General features: G+C 43.8%; 1 long non-coding RNA gene across 1 annotated transcript; it reads left to right on the top strand.

Annotated features, from left to right (window-relative positions):
- The first annotated feature begins 6,980 nt into the window (after positions 1-6,980).
- On the top strand, positions 6,981-8,005 carry LOC121694401. The gene is made up of 3 exons (XR_006025743.1): positions 6,981-7,076; positions 7,167-7,308; positions 7,479-8,005. It is a non-coding gene; the product is annotated as an uncharacterized LOC121694401 (long non-coding RNA).
- The last annotated feature ends 13,029 nt before the right edge of the window (positions 8,006-21,034 follow it).

Genomic DNA, 21,034 nt, shown 5'->3' with positions numbered 1-21,034 from the left:
ACACGTTTGCAACCATCTCTAGTGTTTCGTTAGCCTGCCTTTGTGCTGTAAACTGATCCTGCTTCAGTCGGCGGGTAGGATACACCGAACTTGCAAGTGGGATATTCTTCCTACAGGCAGTAGGGGCGGGCGAGAGAGCCTTCATTCGCCCTGTAATAAGTAATTTAACCATATACCGACTTACGAAGATGATTAATTAACACAAGAAAGGCCTACTGATGAATTATTTTAAAGGAAGAGATGTGATCCTTAAATGACTGTTCTTTGACCAAGTAGGTGTAGTTTAGATTAGATAGATAGATAGATAGATAGATAGATAGATAGATAGATAGATACTTTATTGATCCCCAGGGGAAATTCAAGGTCTCAGTAGCATACAGACAACACAAACACATTCTTTAACAGCAGAAAGAGTAATTAAAGTATATAATATAGAAACACAACTAAGCAATAAGGACAGTAGAAGATAAAGAATATGCTAAATATACTAAAATACAAATTATACTAACTAACACTTCATCTAAATCAATTCTAAAAACAGTATCCAGTGGTGATTAATCAATCATAGGCACTTGCAATGACTGAGGCAGGGACTGAGCCTGTGATTCTCTGTGCATTGTAAGGTAAGGTAAGGTAAGGTAAGGTAAGGTGCTCTGTGTGAATGAGTGTCATGGTGATAGTGCAAATGAGTAAGTCCAACAGTGCAACAATGCAGAAATAAAGTAAAGTAAAGTCTATATATCTATATATTTAACTATTTTAAGGTATAAGTGTGGCCACAGTTCGGCTGTGGCATGGAGGGAGGGGTTATGCATATGTACTAATGTGCTAATATAGCACGCAAACAGTGAGGCAGAAGACAGTGGTAAAAGTGGCTAGTGGACAGACAGTATCCAAACATGGAGGGGGTGAAGAGGCAGACAGACTATGCAGAGAAGTCTATCTCTCCTCTTCCCTTAAGTGAAGCATTGAACAGTTCAATGGCCCTGGGGACAAATGACTTTCTCAGTCTGTCTGTTGTGCAAGGCAGTGAGCGAAGTCTCCAGCTGATCAGGCTCTTCTGCTTAACAATAGTGCTGTGGAGTGGGTGACACTCATTGTCCAAGATGTTGGACAGATCAGTTTGTTCAGGGTCCTTTTGTCAGATAGTGAAGTGATGCACTCCAGTTCAGCTCCCACTACAGAGCCAGCTTTCCTTACCAGCCTGTCAATTTGCCCCATCAATGTGGACTGGTAGCAGAGTGGGCTTAGACCTGCGGAAATCCACCACCATCTCCTTGGTCTTTGAAGTGTTGAGTTGAAGATTATTGAGTTTGCACCATTGCACAAAGTCCTCCACCAGGCTCCTGTACTCCTCCTCCTGCCCGTTCCTGATACACCCCACAATTGCAGTATCATCAGAAAACTTCTGCATGTGGCATGACTCGGTGTTGTAGCAGAAGTCAGATGTGTACAGGGTGAAAAGGACTGGAGAGAGCACAGTTCCCTGTGGCGCTCCGGTGCTGCTGATCACCGTGTCAGAGAGACAGTTCTTCAGTCTGACGAACTGTGGTCGCTCTGTCAGGTAATCTGTAATCCAGGTTACCAGGTGAGCGTCCACACCCATCTGCAAGAGCTTGTCTCCCAATCTGAGGGGTTGGATGGTGTTAAAAGCACTTGAGAAATCAAAGAACATGATTCTCACAGCACTATTCCCCTTGTCTAGGTGGAAATGTGTCCTGTGTAGAAGATAAGTGATGGCATCGTCCACGCCCACTTTCTCCTGGTATGCAAACTGTAACGGGTCTAGTGCATGGCGTACCTGGGGTCTGAGCATACCTAAGACCAGTCGATCCATTGTCTTCATCACATGTGATGTAAGAGCGACAGGTCTGTAGTCATTAAGCTCACTAGGGAGTGGCTTCTTAGGGACAGGGGTAAGACATGATGTCTTCCACAGTGTTGGAACTTGTCCAAGGTGTAGGCTCAAATTGAAGATGTGCTTCAGTGGCTCCCCCAGTTCAGCAGCACAGGCCTTGAGTAGCCTTGGACACAGTCTGTCAGGCCCCGCTGCTTTATTGCTGCGCAATTTCTTTAGTTGGTCAGTCACTTGATCTGTTGTAATGGTGAGGGGTGTAAGGGGAGGTGGGGGGGAGTGGGAGGGGTGCATCTGGGATCTGTGTGTCTGATGGCTGTTGACTGAGGTCGTTGTCACCTCATTGTTCATGATCGCCATGTGGGGGAGGGGTGCAAAATCCAGTGGGGGTACGATAGCCTGTGATGATGGAGGTGAGTGTTGCACTGGTATTGAGTGGTATTCCTCTGGAATGTTGTCGCGAACACAGCCAGCATTCCGTCGTAGTGCGATCAAACAAAATATGTTCTTTGTGCCACTGGAATCACAGTACAATTGTAATCTTCTGATTACAATTCTGATCAGCTGGTTCCTTGTGTACACAAGTTTGCTGTTGCTGGAGCGTTGTAATATGTAGAAAAGACGTAGAAAAAAAACACTAAGACACGGAGCTACTGAGTAGGCTGCCACTCTTATCGGCGCCGGAACCGGAATTTACACTTCATGAACTAGAAATATAAGTAGGTCCAAATTTGGCAGGCATCAGGGACCAGGGTGGCTTCACAATTAGATTAGAAAAACACCTGAAACTGTTCCAGGAACAGAACAGAAATGGCATGGCCTTATTTGAACTTTGAATATTACATTACATTACATTACATTTGGCTGACGCTTTTTTAACCAAAGCGACTAACAACATGGTAAACAGTAAGTTTTAGAACAATTCTCACAATTTTAGGACAGTTTAAAAAAAACACATTAGAGTACAGTAAGAATAAGTGCGTCGGTGAGTGCTGTATTTTAACAGTTACTTGTCAGTTTAACGGCTGGTGAGTGCTAGGATCAGTAAGACTTGTTGTAAGTGTTGCTATGAGAGTAGATGTTCTCTAAAGAGCTGGGTCTTCAGGAGTTTTTTGAAAGTGGAAAAGGATGTCCCTGCCCTTGTAGGAACTGGCAGTGTGTTCCACCAACGAGGAACAACAGATGAGAAAAGTTTGGATTGGCTTGAGCGTACCGGTGGTAGAGGAGCGCAGCGGTCTGGAGGTAGTGTAAGTCTGTATGAGGGCATTCAAGTAGGTGGGAGCAGAACCGGAGACTACTTTGTAGGCAAGCGTTAGAGACTTGAATTTGATACGGGCCGCCATAGGTAGCCAGTGTAGCTGGATGAGCAGCGGGGTAACATGTGCCCTTTTGGGTTGGTTGTAGACCAGGCGCGCCGCCGCGTTCTGGATCATCTGAAGTGGTTTCACTGCGCAGGCTGGGAGACCTGTCAGGAGGGCATTGCAGTAGTCGAGTCGTGAGATGACTATTGCCTGAACCAGAAGTTGGGTAGCATCTTGAGTCAAGTAAGTCCTGATTTTCCGTATGTTGTAGAGTGCGAAACGGCATGACCGGGCGACTGAGGCAACATGATCTGAGAAGTTTAGTTGGTTGTCGGGAACAACTCCTAGATTTCTTGCAGTCCTGGTCGGTGAAACAGACAGGGAGTCAAATTTGATGTTGATGTCGTGGTGTATGGTAGGTTTAGCTGGGATGACCAGCAGTTCAGTCTTTGAGAGGTTCAGCTGGAGGTGGTGTGCCTTCATCCATGTAGCTATGTCTGAAAGGCAATCTGAGATCCGTGCTGAAACCAGGGGGTCGTCAGGTGGAAAGGACAGATAGAGCTGTGTGTCGTCTGCATAGCAGTGGTATGAGAAGCCGTGCGAACGGATAATCTGTCCCAAGGAGGTGGTGTAGATAGCAAAGAGGAGGGGGCCCAGCACTGAGCCCTGGGGGACCCCTGTGGTGAGATGGTGAGGTGCAGATAGCTGACCAAGCCATGATACGTTAAACGAGCGTCCTGTGAGGTAGGATTCAAACCAGGAGAGAGCAGCTCCGGAGATTCCCATGTCAGCGAGTATAGAGAGAAGGATACGGTGATTAACTGTGTCAAAGGCAGCCGATAAGTCAAGCAGAATGAGTACTGATGATCGAGCGGTCGCCCTGGCTTCTTTTAAGGCTTCTGTTACAGACAGCAGAGCCGTTTCGGTAGAGTGGCCGCTTTTGAACCCAGACTGATTTGGATCCAGAAGGTTGTTCTGTGAAAGGAAGTCAGAGACCTGTTTGGAGACTGCTCGTTCAATGCCTTTGGATAGGAAAGGCAGTAGTGAGACAGGGCGGTAGTTCTCGACTTGAGCAGGGTTGAGAGAAGCTTTCTTAAGTAACGGTGTTACCCGGGCCATTTTGAACGCTGTTGGAAATGTGCCGGAGGTTAGCGAGGCATTGATCACATGTGTGATAGCTGGAGCGATGGTCGGGCTGATGGACTGAAGTAGGGTCGTAGGTATAGGGTCCAGCGAGCATGTGGTAGGACGGCTGCATGTCAGGAGTCTGGACACTTCACTCTCGGAGAGAGGCGTGAATGCTGAAAAAGATGTTCCAGCAGTCCCTAGAGGTTGTAGGAGTGCGGTATCTGAGTCAGATGCGTTGAGTGGGCATGTAGAGAATTGACTGCTGATTGCCGCCACTTTGTTTGTAAAAAATGAGGCGAGGGTATCTGCAGTAAGGCTGGATGGAGGAGGAGGCAGCTGAGGGTTGAGTAGCGATTTGAAGGTTGAGAAAAGTTTTCGAGTGTCTGTAGCACTGTTGATTTTGTCATTGTAGAAAGCAGTTTTAGCAGCAGTGATGCTGGCTGAGAAGGAGGTCAGGAGTGTCTGGTAGTTTTTGAGGTCGTCAGCTAGTTTGGATTTGTGCCATTTCCTCTCCGCGGCTCTGAGTTTGGTGCGCTGCGATCGGAGGGTATCATTTAGCCATGGATGAGAATGTTTGGATCGAGCTGGCCTTGTGGTAAGAGGGCACAGCTCGTCTAGACACGAGGTCAGTGTGGAGCAGAGCGAGTCAGTGGCTTCATTAACCTCCAGAGAGGAGAAGGTGTTGAGTGGAGGTAGACCGGAGGCAACCACAGAGGAGAAGTGCGTAGGAGACAGGTTCCGGATGTTGCGGCGGAACGTGACCATCGGCTGAGGAGCTGGAGGCTGTTCTGTCAGGCTGACGTTGAACTGGATGAAGAAGTGGTCAGAAAGATGGAGAGGCGTCACCATGAGGGTGTCTGTGCTGCAGTTCCGAGTGAAAATCAAGTCAAGCTCTTTGCCAGCTTTGTGAGTCGGTGGGCTTTGAACCAGTTCGAGGTCAAAGGAGTGGACCAGGGCCAAAAAGTCCGCTGAGCCTGGGGCATCTAAGTGGATGTTCATATCACCGAGAACAAGAAGCGGACAGTCATGCTCAGGGATGGAGGATAGCAGAGTGTCAAGTTCGTCAATAAAGTCGCCTAGTTGGCCTGGAGGGCGGTAGATGACCAGCACGTAGAGTTTTGCTGGGGCGATCACTGTGATGGCATGGAATTCGAATGAGACATATTTGTTTGAAGGCAGTAGCGGGGTGAATTTCCATTTGTTGGAGATCAGCAGGCCCGTCCCGCCTCCTCGTCCAGATAGGCGAGGGGTGTGGGATAGTGTAAGGTTAGTGGAGAGTGCAGCCGGGGTGGCAGTGTTCTCTGGTTTGATCCAAGTCTCAGTGAGAGCAAGGAGTTCCAACGAAAGGTGGTTGGCATAGCCAGCTATGAAGTCCGTTTTGTTGACTGCGGATTGACAGTTCCACAAGCCCATGGAGAAGGAGGTTTCTGTCGGTGAGGACCGTTTAAGTTCCTGGAGGTTAAGGCGATTTCTGCCCCTTTTGGCATGATGCCGTTTTCTGCGATGGCCGGTGAATATGGTCCTAGGTTGATTGGCATTTTACATATTTACAGTTTACCTACCATTTGACTTTTTTGGGCTAACTAGGTAATAAGAGCATTTACATTAATGATGAAATAATACAAATAAAATGCTATCTGTACTCAAATATAACAAATGTTTATTCTGGGAAGCTCTTTAAAGGGACATTCCACCAGTGGAGACATAAATATGTATTGAAAGTGGGTCATATATGTAGTAGAATAGTAGCATAAATTTCTAATTTGGTGCCTTCTTGACCGAGAAAAGGCAGAAAATGACTTTTTAGTGCTTGTGGATTGCAGACAACAATCCCCATAGTGCATTGCAATGCTCAGCTCAGCAGGCCACTCCCACTGTCGAACTCAATTGTTCAACTCCGCCCATAATCTGTCAACCAAGGCTCGAGCGTTGAGCTCCACTCTACGCTACCTGGAAATCATTTCAAACAATTTCTAGTGAAGACTTAGTTTGCGAACTCATTAGTGAATTACTCCTCGTTTGTGTTTCGAAATGGTGTGCACTTGCATGTTACCGGGATGTTCAGCCAGCACAAGGAAAATACACGGGAGTAAATTTTCATAGATTACCCAAAGAGTTGGAGTTGTGCAAAAAGTGGCTACGGGCTATCAATAACCCGAAGTTCGGAGACTACACAGCCATTGAAGCACTAAAACATCTGACGGTGTGCAGTCTACATTTCAAGGCAGAAGAACCCCTTAGGAGTGAAGAGACCCGCGCTTGTGAAAACCGCAATTCCGTCGATATTTACCTTGCCAGATGATGTCGACGAACAGCCAGGAACTTCTGGAACTAGCAGTGCTAGCTGCGCTAAACGCATTTGCCTGGAGGTAAGGTTTTTCTGACTCGACTCTACTTCTCGACTGAGAACACACTGATATAGTCGTCTGCTGTAAAGCAGCACATCTCATATGATTTGGCTGTTTATAAAGTAAATATCTTGTATGTTTTGGTCGCTTGCTGCCTCGCTAACTCCACTCGTCAGCAAAGAGGAAGCACAGTTAGCAATGTAACGTTAGACAGTTATGAATATCGTGTCCATTGTGTGTTAGCAGCATAAGTTTGCTATTAGCGATGTAAATCCACCATGTTTTACTGTGTTAGTCTGACGTTATTCAAATGTTTGTAACGTTATTGAACTTACAAGAACAGTTTGTAAGTAGCCCATCAGGCATATCAGGACCTGACGTCACTCGTCTTTGATAAAAGGCTTTTGAAAGATCTTCAGAAGATGGCCCTCTTCAAACATACTGGTAAGAACTGACACCCTTTATACCCACATGTTTTGAACATATCCTATTGAACATGTTTAATTAGTACTATATATTCTCCTTTTCACACAGGGCCACTGGAGATCTTTCACAGAGCTCTCCTGAAGTACCTCCCTAAATGCCAGGCCTTCTCCTACGAGGGAGAGGGCCTACCTCGCCATCATGGAACATAATGAGAACATTGTGGCACGAGAACAAGCCACCACGGCAACAGGTGTGTTTTCATGTACTCTAAATACTAAAATAACCATAAGTAGCATGTTCACAGCTAACTCAAAATGCATACTTTGCTGAAAAGTTCATTCTATTCCTGTGGAGAGACATCTACTAGTCAAATCTTTATTCAGGCATCTGTGTAATCATTATAATCCTCGTCATTTATAGGAGAACCACACGTCAAGCAGGTCTTCTGCAAAAAGTCAAAGCAATGGATAGTCAAGAAAATCTATAAGCCACACACCACCAAGTTCATCCAGACACTAATTGAGAAGGTCATAGAAAACAGACGCAACCCAAACATACCATTCAAAGACTCAACCGCTTCACTCACCCAACCACAACCTCCTTTTCCACCTAACATTGCCCCTGTCCCAAAGCGTCAAATAAAGCTGCAACATCATCATTCAAGAGCCGCTTCTGAGACGTCAGCTCTACATTAACCCATTCCTCACAAATATTTTGTAATATTACCATGTCTTATGTCTTTGTCTTATATGGTCTTTTGACCTTATCCTTGCACTACCTTACCTGTTTGCACTGCCATTGAGCACCTTACTATACATACTCAATCACAGGGTCAATACCTCTAAAGTGTGGATAATTTTGTTTGTGTGTTTTGATGTTCATGACACAATTCTTTCTTTGTGATTTAAAAACAAAATGTCACTTGTGCTCTCCTGTCTGCCTTCAACAACGTTTAGCATCATAAACTTGGAAGGAGGTAACTGATATGCAACAAGCTTATAATGCAATGTATACTTGTAATACTTCATAATTTATAGAAATTATAGGTATGACCACCATTCTGTTGTCATCTGAGGCAACAGTAGCTAGGTAGTTCCAGTTTTGAAATGTTGGTCGTTCAATAACTCGAATACACTTGGAGCAACACTACTAAGAAAGAACTACAACAACGTACATTTTAAGCATTTAATTAAATAACTATAATATACAAACAATACAACTGTTGAATGACAATATACAAACAATGAAACTATAGCTCCTCGAGCGTCCTCCGCTTCTTAGTGCCCGCAGTACTGGCCGTCTGGAGCTGGGTATTTCTGGCGGATAGCCAGCACGACACAAGCAGGTAACACGGCATGACGACCTCCGGCCAATCTCTCTCCTTGTAGGACCCACTCAAGAAAGTGCCGGTAGGCTGTTAGAAGAAATTGTCTGGACAAAACATTGAGCACAAAGTGAGCGATGGTCTTATAGCCTAGCGTGCCACAGTAGCTAGCATAACTGCAGGTCTCTGCAGCTCTGCCAGTGAATTCAAAAGCACTGGCACTGATCTGTGATAGGTCTGTTAGCGCATTATAGGCTAGTTGCAATTATCTGCACCTTTCTGTCGAATTTGGACATTATCATGTCCATCTTTAACTTTACAATTTTCCTTCATTCATTCACTTACATAAACATGCTGTGCTGTCTGATTACTGTTTTAGCCAAAATTGTAAAGAGGCATCATACAGGCCCCTCTGATTGGACAGACAGTCTCTCAGTCAACCCCCGGGCAAGAGGTCAATTACTATAAGTCTTGGAAAATGATGGACTGATACTTGTAATATACTGTATATGATTCAGTGACCTCTAAATCAGACCACCAAAAACACTTTCCTAGGCTTAATAATGCTTTTAAGTTAAAACTATGTGTTTGTACAACTTTAACATTGTGGAACACTTACATGCAAAAACACACTGGCTCTATTTAAAGACTCAACAACCATTTCCATTGATTCAAAGGGCCAAAATGTAAAAATAGACACCAGTTAGCAACAAACCAGTCTGAAATAAGCCTGAGAAATGTACTAACTCTTTGAAAATAAAAGAATGTTCCTCAACAATGCAATATTCTAAAATTCCATGTTAAGTTAGATGGTGATGATATATTCTTTAGAAAGCTTATTCTACAACATTCTAATTACAGTTTTGTCAGTATTTGCTGAAGGATAATACATAAAACAACCCTCATTTTAACATATTTCCACCAACTGGATTTTCATGGACTTTTACTATGGTGTTTAGATCATCAATTGAAATATAAAAATGTGAAAATAAATTCTGTTGCAATTAGTTTTGGGTCAGACCTCACTTTGCCTGGACTATTAGGTCCAACCCCCTATGGGCGGGGTTGAAAGGGTGGGAACTAGCGCTTGTAGTCTCAACAGAAATCCACCCCTCTTACACTTCCTCCAACAATGACGCAAAATTACGATTTTTACATCATTGTGGGAGGAAGTGTAAAGAGGTGAATACGGATTTCTCCCGTCTCAGGGGGAAATGAGAGAGTGTTGCATGACCATTCAAAAGTATGACTGGGTTTCTAACAATGCAAAGCCTAATGCAAATGGGTGGAGTGTTCCTTTAATCAGGGACTTCCACATATTTTGGACAGCTTTTTATCATCAGTCTCTTTATTATGTCTCCTGCATCTATAGACTAATAACTAACTGAATTTGGAATTCATTTAATGGAATCTATCTTTTAACACATTGCCGACTACATACTGTAGTTTGCTTTGTGTTGTTGACATTTCACCAGATCTTTACGCTTTTAAAGACTATAATCAGAAGATTACAATTGTACTGTGATTCCAGTGGCACAAAGAACATATTTTGTTGGAGTGATACCCATGAGAACATTTGAAGGCAACTGCACCCATGTCTCCGGCTGGTCCGCAGCCTCTGCAGCATCGGTCAGTGCAGGCTGCTCTGCAGTATAGATGCAGCGGTCAGGTCATGTCCAGGTTTATAAAGCGTCCTCCAGCCATCGATTTGGAGCAGTTTGTGCTTGAAAGAGGCGATGTAGGTAGAGCACAGGCGCCGCCCATCGACACTCCTCCGAACCGACCTGGGTGTGCGTATCTAAGCTCCCAGTACCTGCTGTGTGACTCACCGAGCAACTGTCGCCAAACACACTCTTCGCCCGAAGCGACACCGTGTAAACTCCTCCCAATCCGCTCAGCGAAAGCCGTGAACACAACCAACAGATAAAAGCAGAACTGAGACAGATTTACAATAGGGGGAATCATCGGCGAGTGGGCTAACACTGTAAATAGCACACTCTTCCACTGACAACTGTGAGGTTGTCATGTTTTGCATGTGTGGCTAGGTTTGTCATCTCACTCTGAGAAACAGGTTTTTTTTCCCCCCTCCAACACTTCTTGGTTCATCTTTCATCCACTACCACAAACCGTCTACAAGTAACCAAAGTGTGATGCCAAAAATTCCAGAAATGGAATGTCCAATCCTCATTTGACTATCTGCTCTGATAAGATGTAGTTTGTCGGTCGGGCCTTCCTTTCGTGACCAGAAATATAGATTTCAGGTATAGATGCTTTGCATTCTCTTATGGCTCTTTTATTTTAGTCATGTCTCGATCAAAACATTTCAGGGGAGGTAGGTTTGAGAGGCTGTTCAGAGAATGATGCTTTTCATTTAATATTAAGAGCAGAGTACAGAAATATCTCCCCGAGTGTCTATGCTCCACTCCCTGGTGAATTGCCTCTCTTCCAACTACTCCCCCTCACTTCCCTTTTTTTTGTGTGTGTGTGTGGGGGGGGGGGGGCTCTGTTCTTTTCCCATGGCTTATCCACATATGGGGGATGTCAGAATCTGTGAGATAGCAGCATGATGGTAGAGGGGTGGATGGAGTGTTATCACCTCTGCCAAGCTTTTGGAAACAGCACGGGGTGTCATAGAGAGAAGCTCTTATCATCCTGGAAGTGGAGGAAAAGGAGAAAGTGTATATGAGAGAGACGACACAGAGTGAGAGAGAAAGTCAGAGAGAGAGGGAGTGAGAGAGAGAAGCCACAGCAGGTGCTTTGAGAGGCACTGTGCTGCTCAACTCCCTGGCCCATACCTTTGCCTCACCTTTCACTGATACTCACATTACCATTCAGAACCGCTGACCTTTTAGCTTCCATCAAAAAAAGGGGGGGGAGTGCGGCATAATCTCAGCCTTTTAGTCATTCCAAGGACGATTAGAAATTCCGTGTGGGACAGAGGGTAGGTGATAGTGGCTCTTTGATGACTGCATGCGGGTATGGGCCGCAAGTATAGGCGGTGGAAGTGAAATATAGGTCAGTCCGAGCCCTGGGGCTCCGTCTCCCACCTGGGCCCGGCTCCTTTAAAGACTTAGGGTGCGCTTCATGTGAATAAAGAAAACAGCTGGGAAAGGGTAGTGTTGTCATGTCCACCATATGGGCTCCACCTCGACAGGTTATTTCATGTGAAAAATAGATGAAAACAAGAGGGGGGGTGGAAAGACAGCACAGCCATCGTGGGAAAGGGATGAAGAGATAGACCCAGAGGCAGCCATCATCAGACCAGATAGCTGTGGGCTCTGCAATGAATTTGGCTCTGCTCTAGGAAGTGGCCATGCCAGATCACCTCAGTGTTTGTCTGGACCAGGTCATTTATTTGAGGGGAGTAAATATATAGCAACAACTGTCAAACATTTGAGACAAACATGTTTGCTGGCAAACAAGCATCTGCCTTTCCCCTAGATGTCCCCTCTTTCCCTAATCACTCACTGTATTAGGCGATCTTTCAGCATTTAGAGGGAAGACATACTGTGGAGCAGATTGAGCCAATAACAGAATAATAAATAAAAAAAAGCAATCTCTGTAATGCAAAAGCTCGTCTATCAGCCTTTAGCCTGGGCGAGTGGCTGACATTGATCAGTGAGTGTGCCCTGTGCTGAGGGGGGAATCTTTTTTTCTTCTGTGTAGCCATCTGATATCAGTCTGTCCAGCCAGCTGACACAAGCTTACCTCCCAAGTGATCAGACGTCGAAGGTCGTGTCTACCCTGAAGACAGCATGGACGCTCCACCTCTGTAGTCAGTAACCCCCACCACACAAACACACACACACACACAAACACACACCATTCCCCCTTCTCATCATGGGGCTCAAAGGCGAGGTCTTCACCCCTGGACAGACCCGAGGGATCCACTTAACAAACACCAGACCAGGGCCTGGAATGGAAAGCACCTTCCCCACTATGACAGACTCCTCTTTCCTTTCCAGCATTTTTATATGCCCAACAGCTGGGCCGAGTCACTCTGATGTCCCTGTACTTTAATTTGCACTGGGGACTGCACGCTTGTATGGGATTAGACCTGCACCTCTAGTTAAATAACCTTTCCTGTCCTCAGCACCAATCTGGCACCCACTATTACATGGTGCATTAATTGATGCAGCAATTCCGACTGATGGCAGTGTTCTGATGTTTTGCTGTGTTACATAGCCACTGCAATGGATGTAACCTTGACTCTGTTTTTCCCCTCTGGCTGTGGCGAATTATAAGAACACTGTGTGGCCTTCAAGGGGTATGTTCAAGGGGGTTGTGTTGACAAAACCTCTGAGGGGAAAGGAGCTAGAAATGTTGTATTCCATATGTTTTATTGTTTAGGTTAATTGAAAGAATTTAACAGAAAGAGGAGAATATAGATTTGGATTAAATAGGAAAGAAAGTAATGCTAGATGATAATATAAGAAAAAGAAATAAAATGCAACTGTGCAATTAAATTGAACGGAATGTGCTGGCAATTCAAGCTGATCATTTTTAGATTATCCCATTTCAGAAACTAATGCGGTCTTCGCAGTGCACTTGGATGTGCAAAGTGCTCTCCAAATATGAAAACATTTCATTACAGAACAGATTAATAAACTGAAGAATGTGAGAGTTTCTCAGGAATAACTCCCAGGATCTTTGACACAGTGTTATTACATGTTCTAATGGATGGGCAGAAGAGGCAGTGCAAACGGAACTGTACATCTCTGATATTGGGCCCCAAAGAATGCATTCAATCAGCGACCGCACAGCCTGAGAACCGCCCACCTTTTGTTGTGCGCCATGTCGGGGGGGGGGGGGTAACCATTAAAAGAGAGCACAGCTGAGTTCCGTCTCAGAATGTCCAATCTGCTGGAATGCTGGGGGCAGTCCTGGTTTGTTCTGGATTGTGTCTTTACATAACTGACTGGAGCAAGTTTTGGGGGCAAGCCAAAATACAATCTGTGCCATTAATTACACGAGCCATATGGTCAACAGGGTCTAAATGCCATTTCCTGTTAGCCTCCTTGGGAGGTGCTGGAAGGCCTGCTGACATTTACACTAAGATCTCCAATCCCGCTTTAGTGCATTGCCACACTTGCGCTAAGCCCTCCGCCTGCTTATGTAACAGTCAAACTGATAACGTGCGACACAGTGTAGCTAAGTGGCTAATTATTTTTTATTTTGGAGTTGTCTGTGTGGTCAGTCATAAAACATTGTAGTCTTCACTGTTTGTTTGTTTCAGCCGGGTGATCTTTGGTGTCAAATGAAAGGAGTCAAAAGAAAAAAGGCCACAGAAGAAAAGTCTCAGGACCGAGGCACTACTTAAATTAAAATGTCTTTATTAAATGGACATGTCCTAAATGGACAGATTAAAATGCCCACGCATAGCGGCATGCATGCCTTCTTCAGGGCACTATTCTTTTGCCTAATTATTTCACTCATAGCCTGTATGCACAGTGAGACAAAATGTTACTTTTTGTTATGTGGAGAATATTAAAAGGGGGGTTGAGAGACAATCCAGGACACATCAGCCTGTGGATGTGCAGATGTTGATGATGCATTTGAGTTTAATGGAAGAAGATGCCCTATTGTGCAATTAATTTTAATGTCCCCCCTCGATCTTTTAGGTAACAAATTAAATCTCTTATCTTTGCCTCAAATACGGATGCCAGCAAAAGTTCAGCTCAAGGTCTCCTCATGTTTAATTCAGTACGCAAAGACCTTTAAAGCCCCCTTCTAAAGTAATTATTCAAAATCTTTAATTTTCACAATTAACATTTCTAGGCAACAGTGTGTGAAAGTCTCCTCTCTGGTGGGTGCAGTGCAGGGCATAACTTTTGGAATCATGCATGCATGATCTTTACTTTGACAAGTCTGGCTTTGTTTTAAAATGTGTTCTCAATCTGTTTGAGATCTCCGTAGTGCTAATAAAATGGGAGCAGAAGGACATAGCATGTCGACATGATAGCCATTATTGCAGAGCTAAAGGGGACCTGTGGTTCTGTCTTGATGAAAACATCTGTAGAGGAGGGGGAGGCTTGCAATGCTAGAATACTATTAATAGAGAGAACTAATGGGTTTGGTAAAGGCTACAGACTTGGGGGAAAGAGCCCAATATCTAAACCTCATCAGACAACTTTGGTTGATGGAGTGCCCATGGGTAAAAATGGAAATGTAATTGAATAAATCCAGTGCAGATACAATCCTTACTTAATCACTGTGACAGCACATACTCTCCAGCTGAGAGTGACAATATGGTGTGGTGGGGGGAAATGAACACCTCCTATGAAGGGAGATGGATATGATTTCAGGTGCCAAGGGCAGTATTTCTTCTGAATTTATGGCATACAGTAAGCACTCACGCCTGGTGTGTGTTTATTACTTTCTTTACCCTTGGATAGAGCGGTTGTGTGGAATGCAATGTGGTGAGTGCATTTCTCATTGACAAATATTGTGTTTGGCCTAGGGTGCAAAACATAGTATCAACATACAGCGCACGAGACAGATGGGAGTCATGAGAGCAGCAATCTCTTATGTGGAGGATTCCTGTTAATATGCTGGTAAGAGATAAACTGCATCACGTTGGTTATGAGAACAGAGTTCTTTGCCAATGCTTTCAATATGCCGTTTTGACAGATTCAAATTGTATGAATTCATCAAATAACACCAAATCTCTTTTTCTCATTGTAAACTTGAAGCAAACTTGATATATCTGATATATTTGTATTGTCATGCATCAGAGTCATAGCTGTAAATTTGATCCAATTACTGAATGTGCAAATGCACAAAAACTTATTTCAGGAATAGTTTAACACTATGGCTAGCATGGCTAGTTTAACACTGTCATGGCTAGCATCAATAATTGCTTGAGTGGCAACACTGTAATGTTCATCCATGAAAAAGGCTTGCTTGCATCACAGCAAAATGAAGTGCTTAGCAAAACAAATACTCTTGTCAACAGATGACAAATGCATTCCCCCATTTTTAATTCTCTCCCTTGTGTTGCTCATCTCTCTTCCCAGCATTGTGCCTTCATTAAGTACAGTACAAAATCTTTAATTTTGGATTACTCTCTCTGTGGCATTTCCACAGAGAGAGTAATCCAATAACATAGTTTTGCTAAAAGGTCTTTTGAATCATCTTTATATGCAGATTGCAGTGTGAACTATTTGAGTGGTGTAATAGTCAAGACAATGATACCCAGATACACTTACTGTACCTTTGTGAAATCCATTTGGCAGATTCTACAATGTATGTTTGCACAAAGAACAAGATACATTTAATATTTGCATTAACTTTAAGACCCCTTGTTTTGTTTTTTTTATACTTTTTTGATCCTGTGAGGGAAATTTGATCTCTGCATTTAACCCAATCGGTGAATTAGTGAAACACAAACAGCACACAGTGAACACACAGTGAGGTGAAGCACACACTAATCCCGGCGCAGTGAGCTGCCTGCTACAACGGCGGCACTCGGGGAGCAGTGAGGGGTTTGGTGCCTTGCTCAAGGGCACTTCAGCCGCGGCCCACTGGTCGGGGCTCGAACCGGCAACCCTCCGATTACAAGTCCAGAGTGCTAACCAGTGGGCCACGGCTGCCCATAATACTGAGCTTCCCAAATTAAACATGCTCATTGATTTTGTCTTGATAATAATCAATAGCCTGACGTAGCCAGACTCAATTCTATTCAGAATTTGAGTCTGGTACCGCACCATTGGGGTGTAATTATAGAACGTGTTTCAACTGATAGGATAAACCTAACCAACCAAAACAACAAAATATGGAAATCCTTTAGAGCAGCCAAAAACATCCTTCTTCTCGACAAATGACCCAATCACTGTTTTCTGTTCATTTTAGTTATTGTGCCGTCAATATCTTGTACAACAGAAGTGAGAGTGGAATCTAAACATCTAGCTTCTCTAGCGACAGGCTTTTTCAAACAATATCAACTTAAGTGTGGTCAGGTGACCTGAACGTTAAGGAACCGTTGCTCATCTGTCCATCATTGTATAAAGCCCGCCCAGACGATTTGACTGGTACGAACCCCTTAAAGGCTTAAGAGGCTTCTCAATGGAGCAAGTCCAGACCAAATTTTCCAAAGTCAAATTTTGTGGGCAGGGTAAATTTGGGCTGGCTTCCAGGCTAAACAATCAAGGCTGTTATCAAAAAAGTGTTTCTCATTAGAAATCACAAAGGCCCAAGATATAGTTCAAATATCAATATCAAATAGTTTCAGGGTAGTTGCAATTAGCAGTCAGTAGTAGAGTTTTCCCACACTGGTGCTGAGCAACCTATCACTGTATTATAGTGTGTGTGTGTGTGTGTGTGTGTGTGTTTGTGTGTGTGATTTAGTATGCTACTCTGGTCAGTGTTTACATAGAGAGTTAATGCATCCTTGTAGCTTCTGTATTCCCATGTCACAACTCTTCCTCAGAGATGGAGGAGAGTGATGAGGCTGCCTCTCTGACAGCCTTTAACTTGTTAATCACATTGGGATTGTGAACCGTGAAATTAAGCCCTTCCCATCCCAACTGCCTCTGCCTTTGCAAAATAGTTTCTATTCATTCAAGAACAACTTTTCATTGACTAACTTTTGTACCAAGAGAATATGTATATGCAACGTTCTCCATGTGCTAAAATCTGACCAGATGTTTGTTTGTTATTTAGCTATACTTTATTATAGCTTGAGAAGAACATAAGGAGTGTGATACATAATTATGCATAGTGTGTATTTTTGGAATTAGTCATATAAACCTGTGGGGTATCAGCTAGAAGCTCATCATTTTCAGAGCCTTCTCAGCTTTGCGAAATTTTGTTGCTTTTTTAAATTCATACACTCACTGAACTGTGTCATGTCTGTCTTTGGCACATGGAAATATTGTCTGCCAGGACCAAGTTGATTATCAACCTCATTTTGTATAGGAATGTGTGCATAATTGATGATATTATCCAAATGGAAAGTTTATAATGCTAAAGTGTTATGTCAGTGTGCGTACAACCAAATGTGCAAAGAACACTGCCTGTCATAGACGGCCAATGCATTTCACACATTTAAGTTGACATTTAGATCTGTCACATTACGCAGCATTTTTAAGGAGGGAGCCAACAGGAGCTTGTCGATGCTGTTGACACAGAGATGGAACAGCGGGGAGATTGTCTTTGGTCAGCATCTGTGACACATTATTAAAACCAAACGGCACTGTCAGCTCTTGCCACCCATCACGGGCGAAGGCCAAGAGGAGTGTGCAGTCGAGTCTCCTGCTGAGCTCGGGGGAAACCACAAAGCGCCATCTTAACGAAGCCGAGGAGCCCAATTAGAAGCCCCCAGGACTGATTCAGCATTTGATTCTTATTCAGAGCATAATGGATCAGTTCATCACAAGAGAAGAAAGGGCCGAGGGCACCAGGAAAGGTTATGGACGACAGCATTGGGGGGTCTCCAAAATGTGAGCACTTTTGTGGGACTGGAGAAGGACTTTGAGAATCTGTCTCTCCAGGATTTTGTGTCCAAATCCTTGACTTTTCACAAATTCAAGGATTTCCTTGAAAAAGTTGTGGAAAATGCATTATTTACTATTGATTTAATTTACCTTAAAATCACCCCAGTTGTGACCACAATTTTCCGAGAAGTGCCACTGTGAACACAAGTTACTTTTTCCTGCAACAGTCACAACAAACCTTCACAAGATTCTGGTGGCACTGGAGAGTGGGGATTTAGTCCTTATCCACCATCCTTTCTGGCACAATAGATTCTACACAATCAGATCATACAGGAATGGTATCTGCTTACAGATTAGACAAATTGAGCAGTCAGCAAACATTTCATTATTTGATATTTTGCACAGATTAAAATCAATAAACCATTGTTCAGTGTTGTAGAATTCTGAAAACTTAAGTTATACGTGCAATGCAAACTAAATACTGATTGAAACTAGTATTTATCTAACTAAATATGAAAGTAAGACTGTCAACACAATATTACCAAAACATACTTACATAACGTTAGTTCTATGACAAATTTATAATCGGAGATAACATTTTATACTCCTATTTAATTAAGTTTCAACTGTCTTTACATTCTGTGGATTTTTGATAAGAGCAGTCATATCTGCAAATCATTTCATAATCCATCAAAGAATTAGCAACTCTGCAAACCCTTTCATTAGTCAGATCAAAGGGACCACTCATGCTACTCCCTGACATTATCAGATTGTTTCCATTGTAACAGACTTTAAAGGTTAAAAAGAATAGAATTAAGCTTCCTTTGTATTAAAAGTGTCATGATAATGATGTTTTTTTCATCTACTATATTGAAGTATATTGCATTGTGAAGCCTTTATTATGTGACTTTGGGCTTTATCTTGGCGATTTAAAACGCATAGTCACTGGCGAATAGTTTAAACAAATCTCGGGGATTGTCCAGTCCACATTTGAGGTGGTTTTATTATCAAACGTCATGGGCGCCTGGCGCACAAAGGCGGTTTTTATGTTTCTTGGGTGTGTTTTGGGCGTAACATCCTTTAAACCAATGAAAATGACATCTGTCATTCCCTTTAACAGCGCGCAGCGCAACTTCAAACAGCACATCGGTATTTTGATAGTCAGCAGCACATCTGGAGTCAGCAGGAATCTGCTTAGATAGATAGATAGATACAGTAGATAGATAGATAGATAGATAGATACTTTATTGATCCCCAAGGGTAAATTCAAGGTCTCATTAGCATACAGACATCACACACAACATGCACTTACAGCAGAAAGGGTAAATATACAGTAAGTATATAAATATAACAAAAACTCCACTGTACGTGAGACCGTATGGAACAGGTATTCCACTAAACCATGCTTCACTAAAACCTAGCAGAGTATAGCCTACATGCATCTGCACCTCTCTTATTTGATCTCAAAGGCATAAGTGAAACTAACTTCATCGTGGTGTCATAAACAACGACATAACAGTTGTACACAGTTATTTACTGTCACTATTGACTGACAATGGGTTACCATCGGAAAAAAAGCCTGAAAAAAGCAACACTTACCACAATAATGTTCAAATTACTTAATAAAAAACCTAAGGACATTTATCCTGCAGACAGAGGTGTTGCCGCTTACATCTCGTGACAGTCTTCAGCTGTGCTTCATATGCACCTTTCACTATAGACCAGGTTTTTCTTGGTCAGTGGCGTAATGCGTTTTAGATGGTGTAAAATAGCGATTTTTAGATAATGCACCAGACCACAACCCTGAGCGCATTGTTCAATAAAAGAGACACGCATGCGAAAAATACGAGTGTATGATAAGAATACGCTTTGTGCCGGGCCAAAATAGGGCCCTAAATGTGAAGCCAATGTAGTGCCTCAGGCCACGATAAGAATACACATGTTGCAGTGAATGATTGCAATGCATCACTTGCTTGATCGACTACTTGATGTATTATTACCAGTGTGCAGTGGTACTTTTTATAGCCACATATGCACAATGTGATACACACGTAATTTGTGTATTTATTAAAATATGAATAAATGATGTGTTTGATGCTTAGTATGCACTTGGGGTGGTCGGAGTGCTCCTGTCCACCCTATCCTTGTCGTTCCGGTTTAGTAAGTGTTCCATGTCGGAGAGTAAGAAAGAGCGAGAGGCGGTCTCTCATGTGCCAATATGAGAGTGGATATTCCATCAAGCCTCTTCCCCAAGGTACCCCATCAAGCAAGGGAAGCGTGGTGAGCCTGCTCATTATGCAAGAGCCGAGCGTCGTGCTGATCGAATGCACGTTCCTCCTATTCCCCTCGCCTCATAAATAACCAAGGCTGAGCGGCCATGTTGGAGGCCGAGGAAGGAACTCTTTCAGGTCGCGGTTTGGTGTTTATGTTGATTTTTTTTTCTCTCTCGCGCGTAATTAGTCTTTGCTCCTCACCACTCGCCTCAGATGCATTAAAGCCAATTGGGCGCGCAGACAGATTGCCAGCCAACAGGCTCTGCTAGGTACGTAGCGGAGGATCACAGCGCCTCTGGGCCGGCAGCATCACCGCCGCAAGGGCCCCTCAACAATTTGGGTTTGTGAGGTGCGGAAGTGTTTTGAGCGTGGCAGTCTGTCTGTGACAGGCGCAGCTCGAATTGGGGTTGTGTGTGTGTGTGGGGGGGGGGGGGTCAGATGGGTGCAGCAGAGGGAGGGGTTGCTATCTGTCTCCAGAGAAGGACAGATTAAAATCTCATTTGGAAAGACACGAAATTCTCATTTGGAAAGACAGGAGACAGGCACTCCTGCCAGTGGAGCCTATGGCACAACGGTGCGCTGTCTGTCAGTCGGCTCCTGGAGAGGGCTGTCTCCCAAGCAAAGCTTTTCTGTTCCCCACCGTCCCCCGAAAAAAGAAACGGAGCTGTCACGTGCACGACGCGGAGGTCCCTTTTTCTTCGCACTGTGTTTGAGCTGGTGCGGAGGAGAGATGTCGCTTACCTTCCAGAGGGGACATGTTAGGCTCTTATCAGCACGGTGCCTCCGGTGTACAGGAGTGCTCCTGCAGTAGCCCACGGACTGCAGTCTCTCAGTGGGGTGACATGCTGCTTCCCCCCCCCCTGCCTCCGCTCTTCTCTGTTTTTGCATTTCAAATGAAATTCAGGAAAAACAAGGGTTCAAGCAACTCTTTGTGTCGGTGTCTAC

Source organism: Alosa sapidissima, chromosome 20 (assembly GCF_018492685.1).
Source record: "Alosa sapidissima isolate fAloSap1 chromosome 20, fAloSap1.pri, whole genome shotgun sequence".
NCBI lineage: Eukaryota > Metazoa > Chordata > Actinopteri > Clupeiformes > Clupeidae > Alosa > Alosa sapidissima.
Note: the sequence above shows the minus strand (reverse complement) of the source record. Positions and strands in the feature narration are given on the sequence as shown.